At 40.0% G+C, this 11,993-nt stretch overlaps 1 non-coding gene across 1 annotated transcript; it reads left to right on the top strand.

Annotated features, from left to right (window-relative positions):
* Positions 1-1,831: 1,831 nt before the first annotated feature.
* LOC115527831 lies at positions 1,832-1,935 on the top strand. The gene has a single exon (XR_003973067.1). It is a non-coding gene; the product is annotated as a U6 spliceosomal RNA (small nuclear RNA).
* Positions 1,936-11,993: the final 10,058 nt, after the last annotated feature.

The raw sequence follows: 11,993 nt of genomic DNA on the forward strand, positions 1-11,993 counted from the left end.
TTCTGAGACTGGACACAAGCTCAATATTCATGAGTGTCTCCTGGAATATCTGTTTAGTGCTAAGCAAAAGAAGGGCTAGAAAAGGTGATGTGTAAATCAAATCTCTGCATACCAAATTCTACTTGAAATGCACAAAGGGGGGTCATTATTCAAAAGAACTTTGTAATAAATCCTTATGAAAAACAAGTAAGGGGTTTTTGAGATTGTCCCAGCTCCACCATCGTCTGGCTGTGGGACTTGGAATAAGTCATTTCAACCCACTGAAGCTTGTAAGGACTCCATATTATAGATGAAGAGACTCTTTCCTCTGCTTCTCCCAAAAGATTGAAGCAAACCTCAAATAAGTTAAAGTCTGTGATATTGCTTTGCAAACTGTAAAATGGTGAACCACTTCAATTTCATGTAGACGTTTATTTTTATCCACCAGGTTGTTTACAACGAGACTGTTTCCTACTAAGCGGAGTCACTTTTATAAGTTAAGACAAATTTAAATTTTGCCAACATTGTATAATTTCACCCAATTATTTCAGCCTTCTGTGTTCCTGACATGGTACCACTGAATTAAATTTGGAGCAAGAGCTCAAGACCTAAACGCTGTGAGTCAGTCCCTTCGCCTTGAAAACACAAGGAAAATTATGTCAGAACAATTTGTTCCATAGAATGTTGGCACAATGGAACAGGCTAATGAATGGGAAGGCATATTTAAGTGAATACTATTATGCTGTTGACTTATAGGGAAACAATGTTAATTCTCTTTTTCTTCCTCCAGTTATAAATTTGAGTTGAACTTTGCGTTTACATGAGGAAGGCACATCTTGGCTAGAATTTACATCACTTAGAACCTCTTCCCATTCCCAACCACACATTCTCCAGCATGTATTTATTTGTGAAAGAACCTTGTAGAACATCTTCATGAAAAGAGAATACGAGCACCTGGGTGGCTCAGTTGGTTAAGCATCCAACTTTGACTCAGATCATGATCTCATGATGTTCAGTTTGTGAGTTCGAACCCCACTTCAGGTTCTCAGCTCTCAACACAGAGCCTGCTTCAGTTCCTCTGTCTCCCTCTCTTTGCCTCTCCCCTGATTGTGTGTGCACTCTCTCCCTCTCTCTCAAAAATAAATAAACATTTTTAATTAAAAAAAAAAAAAAGAAAACCAAATAAATGCTAGGGATTGTCCCACCTTTACTATTTTCTGAGTATAGGAAAACAGACAAAAATCTCCCATGCTGCCATTTATCTATCAGGGACAGTGATAAAATTCTACAACTCACAGGATCTCTTCTAAATAAAACCTATATGTTTATGCTTTGAGGTTTCCAGGAAGTAAGGAACTCAAATAGTGATTATTCTTAATAGTGTTCTATTAAGCTAGTTCCAGACTGTTTGGTCCCTGGCAGGAATTACTTGATGAAAAGGATGAACCTAGGAGAGTTCTAGCATATCAGCAGTCTAATTGCTTTATAAGTGCTGTAATGCAGTTTCAGGAAGCGATAGAATCCAATGAGCCCTCAAAGTGAAAAGAACTACTGTCTATCCCCTCCCCTTTCCCTCTGATTAAGCTCCTTGACCATGGGTTAGCTGGAGGCTCAGTGTTCACAACAAAACTATCCAAACTTCTATTTCATGTCTTAGTATCTTCCAGACAAAAAATGTGCCCCAAACAGCATGTCTGGTTCTTCTTCGTGATGAATTTCAATGTTTCGTCTTTAGTCTCAAATATCTGCCTGTGTGTGAATCTGTGTTTGATTTTAGAAAGAAAGAAAGAAAGAAAGAAAGAAAGAAAGAAAGAAAGAAAGAAAGAAAGAAAAGAGAGAAAGAAAAAGTCTTGCACTCACTTCAGCAGATCATATACTAAAATTGGAAGGATACAGAGATACATATGGCCCCTGCACAAGGATGAAACACAAATCCGTGAAATGTTCCATATTCCTCCAGGAGATCAGCACCTTTGGGAACCCCCTTCACTCTCTTTCTGAAAAAGCTGTTCTTAGGAAAAGACATGATAAACTCATTCACTCTCAAAAAAAAAAAAAAAAGTTTATGATCCAAAACTGCCAAATACCATAAAGTGAAATGAAGGATAAGACACCAAGTAGAGCCAAAGCCCACACATCTATCATGGAGACAGGGGGCAATGATTAAGCACCTTGACATGTTACTTTGAGGATAATCACAACAATCCCTGATAATGAAAGAGCATAGTGTGCAGAGACCTTGAAATCCATTCCTTTTCTCCTTTGTTCAGTCAACCTATGAATCGCCTCTCCTGTCTCAGACACTGTTCTAGGTTCTAGGCTGCCGTGGTGATAAATACATTAGCAAGGTCAGTGCTTTCTGGAAGCTTAAAGTGTAACTAGACCAATTGAGGAGGTAGGGGCAATACACAAATGAACGCACAAGAAAATACCAGTGGCAAGAGCTGAGAGGAAACCAAACAGGCTGATGAGATTTGCTCCCCCATCAAAAGCCCATGAAATGGAGCCCCACGCTGAGAGCATGGAGCTTGCTTGTGATTCTCTCTCTCTCTCTCTCTCTCTCTGTCTCTGTCTCTGTCTCTGTCTCTCTCTCTCCTTCTCTCTCCTTCTCTCTCCCTCTCTCCCCCCACCTCACGTGTGCATGCAGTCTCTCTCTCTCAAAATGAATAAACCTAAAAAAAAAAAAAAAGAGGCCAGTTATAGGCCTCAATTTACAAGGTTGTTTTGAAGTTTTATTATTTTTTTAAAATTTTTTAACGTTTATTTATTTTTGAGACAGAGAGAGACAGAGCATGAACGGGGGAGGGTCACAGAGAGGGAGACACAGAATATGAAACAGGCTCCAGGCTCTGAGTTGTCAGCACAGAGCCCCAAGCGGGGCTCGAACTCACCGACCGCAAGATCATGACCTGAGCTGAAGTCGGCCGCTTCACCGACTGAGCCACCCAGGCACCCCTGTTTTGAAGTTTTAGAAAGATTACTTAATTCATGTAGCATAGGACCTGGCACATAATAGGCAGTGAATACGTCTTAGGTATCATTATCATTATGACACGTCCCAAGAAATTCAGCTCATAATAAAATAAGATGGACAGGAAAACAAAACTTGCAAGAAAGCAGCAACTGTTTTGCTCATAGTTTTTAGAACTTTCTTTTGCCAATGGCTGTAAAGTAGTGAGAGGGAATCTATTCCTAATTACAATATTTTCTTTATATCATTTTATTAAGAAAAAAATTACCTCAGGGGCACCTGAGTGGCTCAGTCGCTTAAGTGCCAGACTCTTGGTTTCGGCTCAGGTCATGATCTCACAGTTCATGAGATCGAGCCCCACATCAGGCTCTGCGCAGACAGACTGGAGCCTACGTGGGATCCTCTCTCTCTGCCCTCTCTCTCTCTTTCACTCTCTCTCTCTCAAAATAAATAAGTAAACTTAAAAAAATTACCTCAAACTCATTCATAAGTATTGAAGAAATATTTAAGAAATATTAATTTGTGGAGGAACTTCTGTATTGGCTTGCTTGGGATTGCCATGTAGTCTGTCCAGCTTTGTTTACACTGAATGCATTGCTACAACATCCAGAATTTTGCTTATTTTAACCCGTGCTGTCTCTCCCCATTCCCCAATTTCTAAATACACGGTATCTCTTCCAGTTGTGTGGTCAGTGTTTACCAGGCTTGTTATGGCAATTATTTCTGTGTCTATCTGGATTCCTGACCTCAAGGAACACTCGCCAGAGAAATGAAGACAAGCCTCATGGATGTGTGCAACCACCATAGAACGTCGCTTTGTCCCTTCCACAGCATAGGGTTAAATAAATGCTTGACACAGGAATAGTGTTTTCTCTCCAGGGAGTGAACAGAGTGATGAGAAATTATGCCGGAGCTCAAAGGGCCTTTTAGATACCTTCACTATGCCCTTTTATTGATCAAAAGGGATATGAATTGTTTTTCTTCCTTGAGCCCAGGGTCTAGAGAGTTCTCCTGTATTTTACAGTAATATTCCTGACTTGTGAATACAAATGTAGGTTTCTGGTTGGTGACAAGGTAACTCCGTCGAAACTCTAAATCAGCAAGGATTTTTTTTTCTGAACCATATTGAACGGGGACCTTGAATGGATTTCTCCGTTTCTATGAGCATTAAACCAGGAGAGCATCTTCCATTAGTTAGTTTATTCTACTGATTGCTTGTGGGTGTTGCTAAGAAGCAAGCAGACAAGCTGGCTGAGTGTTTCTTTCTGCTTTGCTTCTTTTGTTCTGTGTCTCCTATTTATTGTATTTGTTTAATGTGATACCTACTAACGATATTGCAGCAAATCAGCTTTGATTGAAAACTCCTGCAGACCCTTATTTGCCTAAGTACAGTCATTTACGTAACATCTTTCCTCAGAAAGGAAGAAAATGAGGGAATGTGTGCTCAGTTAACCCCCAACCTCGGTATCTTTCTGCTTTAACAGTGCAGTTAATAACTGCTGTGGGAGCAAGGTTACGGTGGGGGGAGCAGTTCTATTTGCAGCATCTTCAAAACCCACATTATAATGATCCATTCCACCAGGTCCCTAGGCCTTGAACCTGCCTACCTCCCTGAAAGTGCACAGCCTTTCCACGCTGCAATCCTCAAGGACTGCCAATGGACTACAGATTGGCTTTCTACCCTATTAGCAGTTAGAGAAAAGCCAGGCTTTCTTCTCAGCCTACACACTCCCTACCTCAAGACTCATTTTTAATCAATTACATTTTACCTTAAACTTTGAAATTTTGCAGCTAAACTGCCGTGTAGAGTCAGAAGCTAAGGAAGCGGTTTACATCATGAATGTTAGTCAGAAATCGATGTTCTGTACAGATACCATCAACCCTATTAATATCTACTAGCATCATATAAATCTTAGTTAATGGGTTGTCTAATCTGTATACTTTTGCAGTGTGTTCTAGTCTAAAGTGGTGCCCTGGCAGCATTTTCTCTTGTCGGAGCAACATCAGCCATATAGAACTTTCCAGTCCAGTAGGACAACACCCCCCCCCCCAAACCTTTATACACAGAGCATGGCCACCACCATCTAAAATGGTTTGGATTAATAGTTTTTTCGTTAAGATCCAATAAACAAGCTTCTAGGTCCACGCAAGCTTCTTACAGCAAAAGCTCAATGTTGCCATTCATCATTGCCACCAGAGAACCAGAAACTCCATTTGTTTTCTCTGCTGCTGACAAATGTAATTTATAGGCTTTAAAGACCTAATTATTTTCTGCAATGCAGGATTAAATCTGAACACTTCTTACTGGTGGGGTGAAAGAGGTAGTAGATATCTTGGAAATCTGGGGCCTCTCAACACGATGCCTCAGATTATCAGGTGAGAGGAATTAATGGGGCTAAAATTACAAGTTCAGGCCAATACAAAAGGAGGACAAAAAATATTGTTCTTATACGACCAGTGCCCTGGAAGCATTTACTGCTGGTGCTCATTACAGTCCCCTCATACCTTTTTGGAACATCTGTCCCTTGATGTCTGTGTTGCTTTGAATCTTGTCTAGCTCCTTTTCAGGAGGGCTGATTTGCCTGCCATCACAGACAGCTAGAATACCTGGAAGTTTACTTTCTTCTCCCTCCCCAGGCATTCCTTAGCCAATGACTAATTGGTCAGAGGAAATTAAAACCTATTCTCCCTTGCCTTGATGATTCAGAATGAACTCGGTTATAATTCACATCCCAGAGCTCCTCTGCAGGATGACTGGGCCTGCTTCTTTGGCTGAAATAGCTTCCTTGCTTGGTCTCCTTCCCTTTCCTTGTCTTTGATTCTCCATTTTGACAGGTCTCTCTGGAGAGCACTTCCTAAAGAAATCACTTGACCATCTACCATAGTCTCAGAACCTGCTTTCGGGCCTCCTCCCCCAAAATACCCACCAGCTAGCCCCATTATGGACAAAGTGCCAGTGAGACATTGAACAGGAATGTTGGAGGAATATTGTCCAAGAAGACAGTCAGCAATGACAATAAGTACTCACAATCTGAGTTGTACCCGATTTAGAGTTTAAAATTGGCCACGGAGAAAGTTGGTTTGGTATGTGAGAGCTTCCTGGAGAAGCCAACTTTTGGTCTCAGGTGGGTCTACATTTCCTGCACCTGGGCTATTATCTAGGAAGCGGGCTGGCTAGCACAGCAATGCTCAAACACAATGTCAGGAACCACCTGATTTCCTAAAACAGCAAGTGTGAGCACATTCCCTGGCCTTGAAGATCTCCTGATCTTTCTTTATCTCCCACCTAGCTAAATTTGATTTCTACATGATCCAGCTTGTGTCCTCTATGCCCCAATCTTTTTTGGCTCTTTGCTCCCAAAATAGTTCCACTTCATTCCAACCTCAGTATCTTTGTTCATAGCTTTTGTCTACGTAAAATGCTCTCAATTTCTGCCAGCCACTAATCCACCATAATTTAATTTTGATCTTCAGCTCTCATCTTTAATTCTTCTAGCATATATACATCTCTTCCTTTCTCATTGGCAAAAACTCCTTTGCCAATTTCTTACCCTCCAAGATTGTAAACTTCTTCAAAGTAGAAAACACCTGTCTCTTGTTTTCTTTCCTTTACTGATGAGCATAAGGATGTTAACACCAGTCATGTTTTAAAAGTACAGTTACATCTATAATATTATTTATAAATATATACTAAATGATATAAATACTTACATTTATATTTGTATAAACTATTTATGCACATAGCAAAAAATCTGGCTTTTATGGAGTTTTCCAGAATTATAATCTGAAGATTATGGGAATTGTCTTCAAGAAATACAGCTTACACTAGGACATAAAGAAGGGCTAGATAGACCTAGGAGATAACCCTGATTCCACTGAATTATCTACTCTTCCACTTTATCCTGAGCCTGATGCCTAAAATCTATCCTTTCTCATGCATAACTTGGGGATAATCACTGTGTTCTTCTGATGTAGTGCTCCTGAGCTGGGTAACACATTGAGCCATCTACATTAATAATGACTCCCTCATGGGGGCCCTTGGGTGGCTCAGTCGGTTAAGCATCTGACTTCAGTTCAGATCATGATCTCACAGTTTGTGAGTTCAAGCCCAGCATCAAGCTCTGTGCTGACAGCTCAGAGCCTGCTTCAGATTCTGTGTCTCCGTCTCTCTCTCCTCTTACCCTGCTCATGCTCTGTCTCTCTCTCCTTCAAAAATAAATAAAACATTAAAAAATTTTGTTTTTAAAAATGACTCCTTTATGTGTTCATCATTCGTGTCCCATATGAAAACCTCACATGACAAGACAACTTACCAAGTGAACAGACTTGACTTTCAGGCACAGCAGTCTTGTCATGTGAGGATTTTCTCCCCCAAAATGTTGCCTACATTCCCGGTGTTATTTAATTGGGAAACACTTTACTTCTGTTTTCTTTTGATTCTTGATTAGCTTCATTTCAGAAAACCAAGTTAGGAATGAGTGTGCTAATTTAAGATGTCAGGCCACTGGGGAATTCATTAGAGACCAAGAAATGGACTCAAATAACATCAAACATTTTTTTTAATCTCCTCCACCTCTTAAACTGCAGGAAGTAAAAGTCTAGCTAAATCCTTTTGTAGGTCACTTGAACTTAAACTGCAAGGCTAGAGGGGAAACTTATCAGAAGCATTAATGAGCCGACAATATTTATCTACAAACAAACTGACAGCAAGGAAATTGATCAAGTTCATCATTCCAATTCCTTTTTCACTCTGTTCACATTGAGAATACTGGTTTCTAATTTTAGGGGTGCATTACTATACCATGAAAAGTTTGTATCTTGTTTGTCTTGGATGACTTCACCATGTCTCTAATTTTCTTGTCTAGAAAGTGGAGGAAATCATATCTGATTATTTCCTTCCCTTCTTGGTTCTACTGAGAGAGACCGGTTTTTAAAACTTTCATTTTAAGCAATAAAATATTCTCATAACTTTAAATATAATAAGAAAATGTCAAGGAATTATGGTGTGCTCTGATAGTCTTGGATGACAGCTACTATTTAAATATGAATTTCCCCTCCTAGATTTTCTGTACCTTTATATTGTTGTGGTGAAATATATTTCTCATGTAGGAGACTGCAGTATATGCCTGCTTTTTATATGTGAGGAGAAGCAATTAAGAATTTTATATTATTTTATAAAGACTGTACTTTATCATTCTGAAAAAAAATATATAGATGTGGTGTGAGCACATTGCATCATTTTAAATGATGGCAACTATCTCTCAGTAACTTGTTTTGGGGAAGCCAGGCAATATTTTAAAATGTTAGATGTGTTCTTTGGCAAGGTGAGCTGATGACGACAGTGACCCTAACACTGGTTATGACCACAGACTAATCTGCTTAGTCCCACACCAGTTGTGGAGGTATGAGGAAGTTCAAATGATGGCCGAGGACGATTTTGAAGTGTCCTCAACTTCAAAATTTAAAAAGAGCCAATATTTGCTGAGCACCTGCTATCCACCAGCTTTTATGGTTTATCTCACTTGATTCTTGCAACACTCCTATGAAACAATTATGGTGATTATCCCTATTTATGTAAGAGGAAATGAGGCCCCCACAGGTAATTATTTGTTTAAAGTGTCATTGCCAGCAAGGGTCTGTGTGAGACTCCAAACTAAGCTGTATGACACTACACATTTCTCTCCCCTAACTACTGGAGGGGGGGGCCTCTCATGAGCAGCTGTGTTTCACCCACCCACAGAGTAAAGGAGTCAGATGTTCTACACGAGGGACTGTATTATACAAAACATGTATCTACCCTTACATCTTAGTTTAGGGGATGTTCCATTTTAGCAGCAGAAAAGTGTCTGTTACTTAGAATGTCAGGGAGGGGGCTGGTGAAAAGTAAGAACAACTCAGGACATAAGGAGATGGGGGAAGAACAGCAAGCAAGTATCTCTTGGCCAATTTCTTATCTGGAATAGAGAAGTCAGTTTGAGGTGTATGTGAAACAAACTTTCCAGAACATACTGATCCAATAAGGGGAAGGAGAATCGGTGACTATTGGACAAGTTGACTTATCAAGTTCAATATTTATACCTGAGGAACTTCCATACTCTTAAGCATTCTCTTCTGCTCGTGTTCCTTTTACATTGTCATTAGATGCAGATATGGCAGAGGTAACCATTTCTGAACAAGGCCCTGAAAGATATTAATGAGATACATCAAAAATGGTTATTTGTTTTATCATTTACCCTTTAGCTAAGGAAGGAAAACTTCTGTCTAAAATGGAATGTTCCATTAAATGAGCTCTGGATTTGAGTGGCACTGTATTTGAATACACCTTACTAGTGTATGGATACCACTACTTTGAGATACAGAAGAGGTGCTTTGATAGTTTAAAAACAGACATGCCTTGAGGTAATGTGTGTAGAGAGTAAGACACAGTCTGACATAATTTTATCCCACTTTTCGGTACATGGTAGTGATGTAGAACCAGAGGGCTGTACAAAGGAAGGACCACTTTACTGAACATGTTTGCAATAGGCTGAATAATGCTCCCCTCTCCCAAAAATGTCCACATCCTAATCTCCGGAACCTGCATGTGTTGCCTTATAGGGAAATAAAAGGAATTTGCAGATGTGATTGATTTGAAGATCTTGGATTAGGAGATTATCCTGGTTTATGCAGGTGAGTCCAGTGTTGAGGAGAAACACAGGAGAAATCAGATTCAGAGAAGGAGATGTGTTGGAAGCAGAGATTAAGGTGGTGCCTTTTGAGATTGCAATAAGAACCACAAGGCAAGGAGTCCTTGTAGCTGGCTGCTGGATGTGGAAAAGGGGAAGGTCATGGCTTCTCCTCTCAGACCCTCAAGAGGGAACCAGTCCTGCTGGCAGTCTTCTCTGTAGGGTGCCTGGTGTAGGAAAGGAAGGAGGACACCACCATTTTAAAAGTAAGAAATATTCTGCTCTGGATGGTAGAGTTACCCATCTCCTCCCTCACTGATCTTTTTCCCTTGACCATGGTGTTACATGAAGGTCTGGATTATGTGCTGAGACCTCACCACCCACCATGGACTCTTCTTCAGAAAGATCACACATGTTTCTTGGGCAAATAATGCTAAAGCTTTCTCTCCAAGGGCCAGCTTCCTACATGCATGAACACATGGGTAGTGAAGGGAGGGTAGAACCAACTAGCTCAGATGTTTTGAAAGCAGTTCACAATCTGTTATGCTGAGCATTGCCCAAGGCCCATCTCCAGCTCTTTATGGGAGCCCACTGACACTTAGCATCTCACCAGGTGACTGGGAGTTTCTCCCACTTTATTTTACTTTCAATCTGACTCCTGCTCTCTGTCTTCCAATATTTACTCAAAATAAATGATCTACTGCTGGCTGCCTTTCTTGATTTGCAGCACTATTGTAGTGTCATTGTCATTATTTTTACATGTATTTTCTTACTTTAATATCTTCCATCATCCTTTCACATTGAATACTCTTCTCTAGATCTTTATTCTCCATAAGAGAGGTAGCCTGATATGCTTTCCTTTGGTGGTGAAGCCTTTCTGGCTTCAGCTATCCGCTGTTTGTTAAGAAACCCTAAATGCAAATCTATAGTGTGGCCAGGACTCCCCTGAACTCCACATCTATGCATCCAGCTTCTGCTCAGCAACCCTGCATGGGGGCCCCAGAGGGACGTTGTTCATATCTCCTCTTCTCAACGTACCCTCTGCTTCCCAACCACAAAGATGAGTGAGGAAGAAAAGATCATCAACAAAACTTGGACATTAGGTCTTATCCTTCCCTCACTCTCTTCTCTCTGAACTCTCAGTCACCAAAACACAGTGCTTTTTTTTCTTTTTTCTTTTTCCTTCCCCATGTCTCTGTTACCATATTATTCCTTGGCTTTGACCCCCAACCCCTGTTGCCTGAAATACTATGCACTTGACTCTACTAAGGCATCCTACCTCTAGATTCCACAGTCATCTTCTCAGTGTGAAGCTCTGATCACTCTCCAACTTACATCTTTAAGTGTTCTCATCACATGCTGGCTTTTGGTGAGTAGATACTCCTGAGTCAGGTAAATAGATACTGCTGCATCAGGTGAATAGACAAGACACTGTTGACTCCACCATATTCTTCATAATCTGATCTCTACTTGGATGGTCTTAATGTGACCTCTATATCCAGAAAACTAGAGCTTTTATTTAAAATACGTAAGTGTCCCTTCCCACTTCCATACCTGCAGTGTTCCCTGTATGAGAATTTCCTATACACTCCTTCCCTGTTCTACCTGGAACAACCCAAACTCTTCTTTCAAAGCCCCATAAAACTCCTTATCTTTAATTTTATATTTTTTAATCTTATCAGGCTGAAGCCATTTGTCCTTTCTTTTCATTTCCAGAGCCCTCTATACTTCTTGTATAATTATCATACTATTCTTCCTTGTATTATATATATACATAACCTAGGAAATAAGTTTCTGTAGGACAGGGACCATTCTTTCACACTTCAGTACATTGCACATTTTTAAGAGTTCAATAAATTTAGACTGAATTGATTAGAATCAACAGTGCTTTTTAGGGTTCCTGAAAGTACAATTTGGAATAGTAGCTAATATGTGCTTCCTTTTCACAGGTCATGAACATATGGGAGTTAACACATTACTTAATTCATGCAGCAACAAGAACGTTAGAATGACAAATTAAAAATAGATTCCCATAGTTAACATATGTAGTGAAGAGAATCAACTGTTATTCCAGAAGTGAAGTTGTGTCTTTTTCCTCTGCAAATTGTTCTCTGTACGATTATGTTAGATCAGCATTTGAATTTGTAAGTTGGAGGTTCTAAATAACTTGACCAGACCTCCAACTAAGTCCTTGAAAGTACAATAAAATGTGGTTGATTTAGATTATTGTATTCTTAGTAGATAAGTGTCATTCATATTAATATAAATAAATAGATTTTCATCTTAATTCCTGATGGATGCTTAAGGATTGGAGGGCTCTGGGGCACCTGGGTGGCTCAGTTGGTTGAGCATCAAACTCTTGATTTTGGCTCAGGTCA

Source organism: Lynx canadensis, chromosome D2 (assembly GCF_007474595.2).
Source record: "Lynx canadensis isolate LIC74 chromosome D2, mLynCan4.pri.v2, whole genome shotgun sequence".
Classification (NCBI taxonomy): Eukaryota; Metazoa; Chordata; class Mammalia; order Carnivora; family Felidae; genus Lynx; species Lynx canadensis.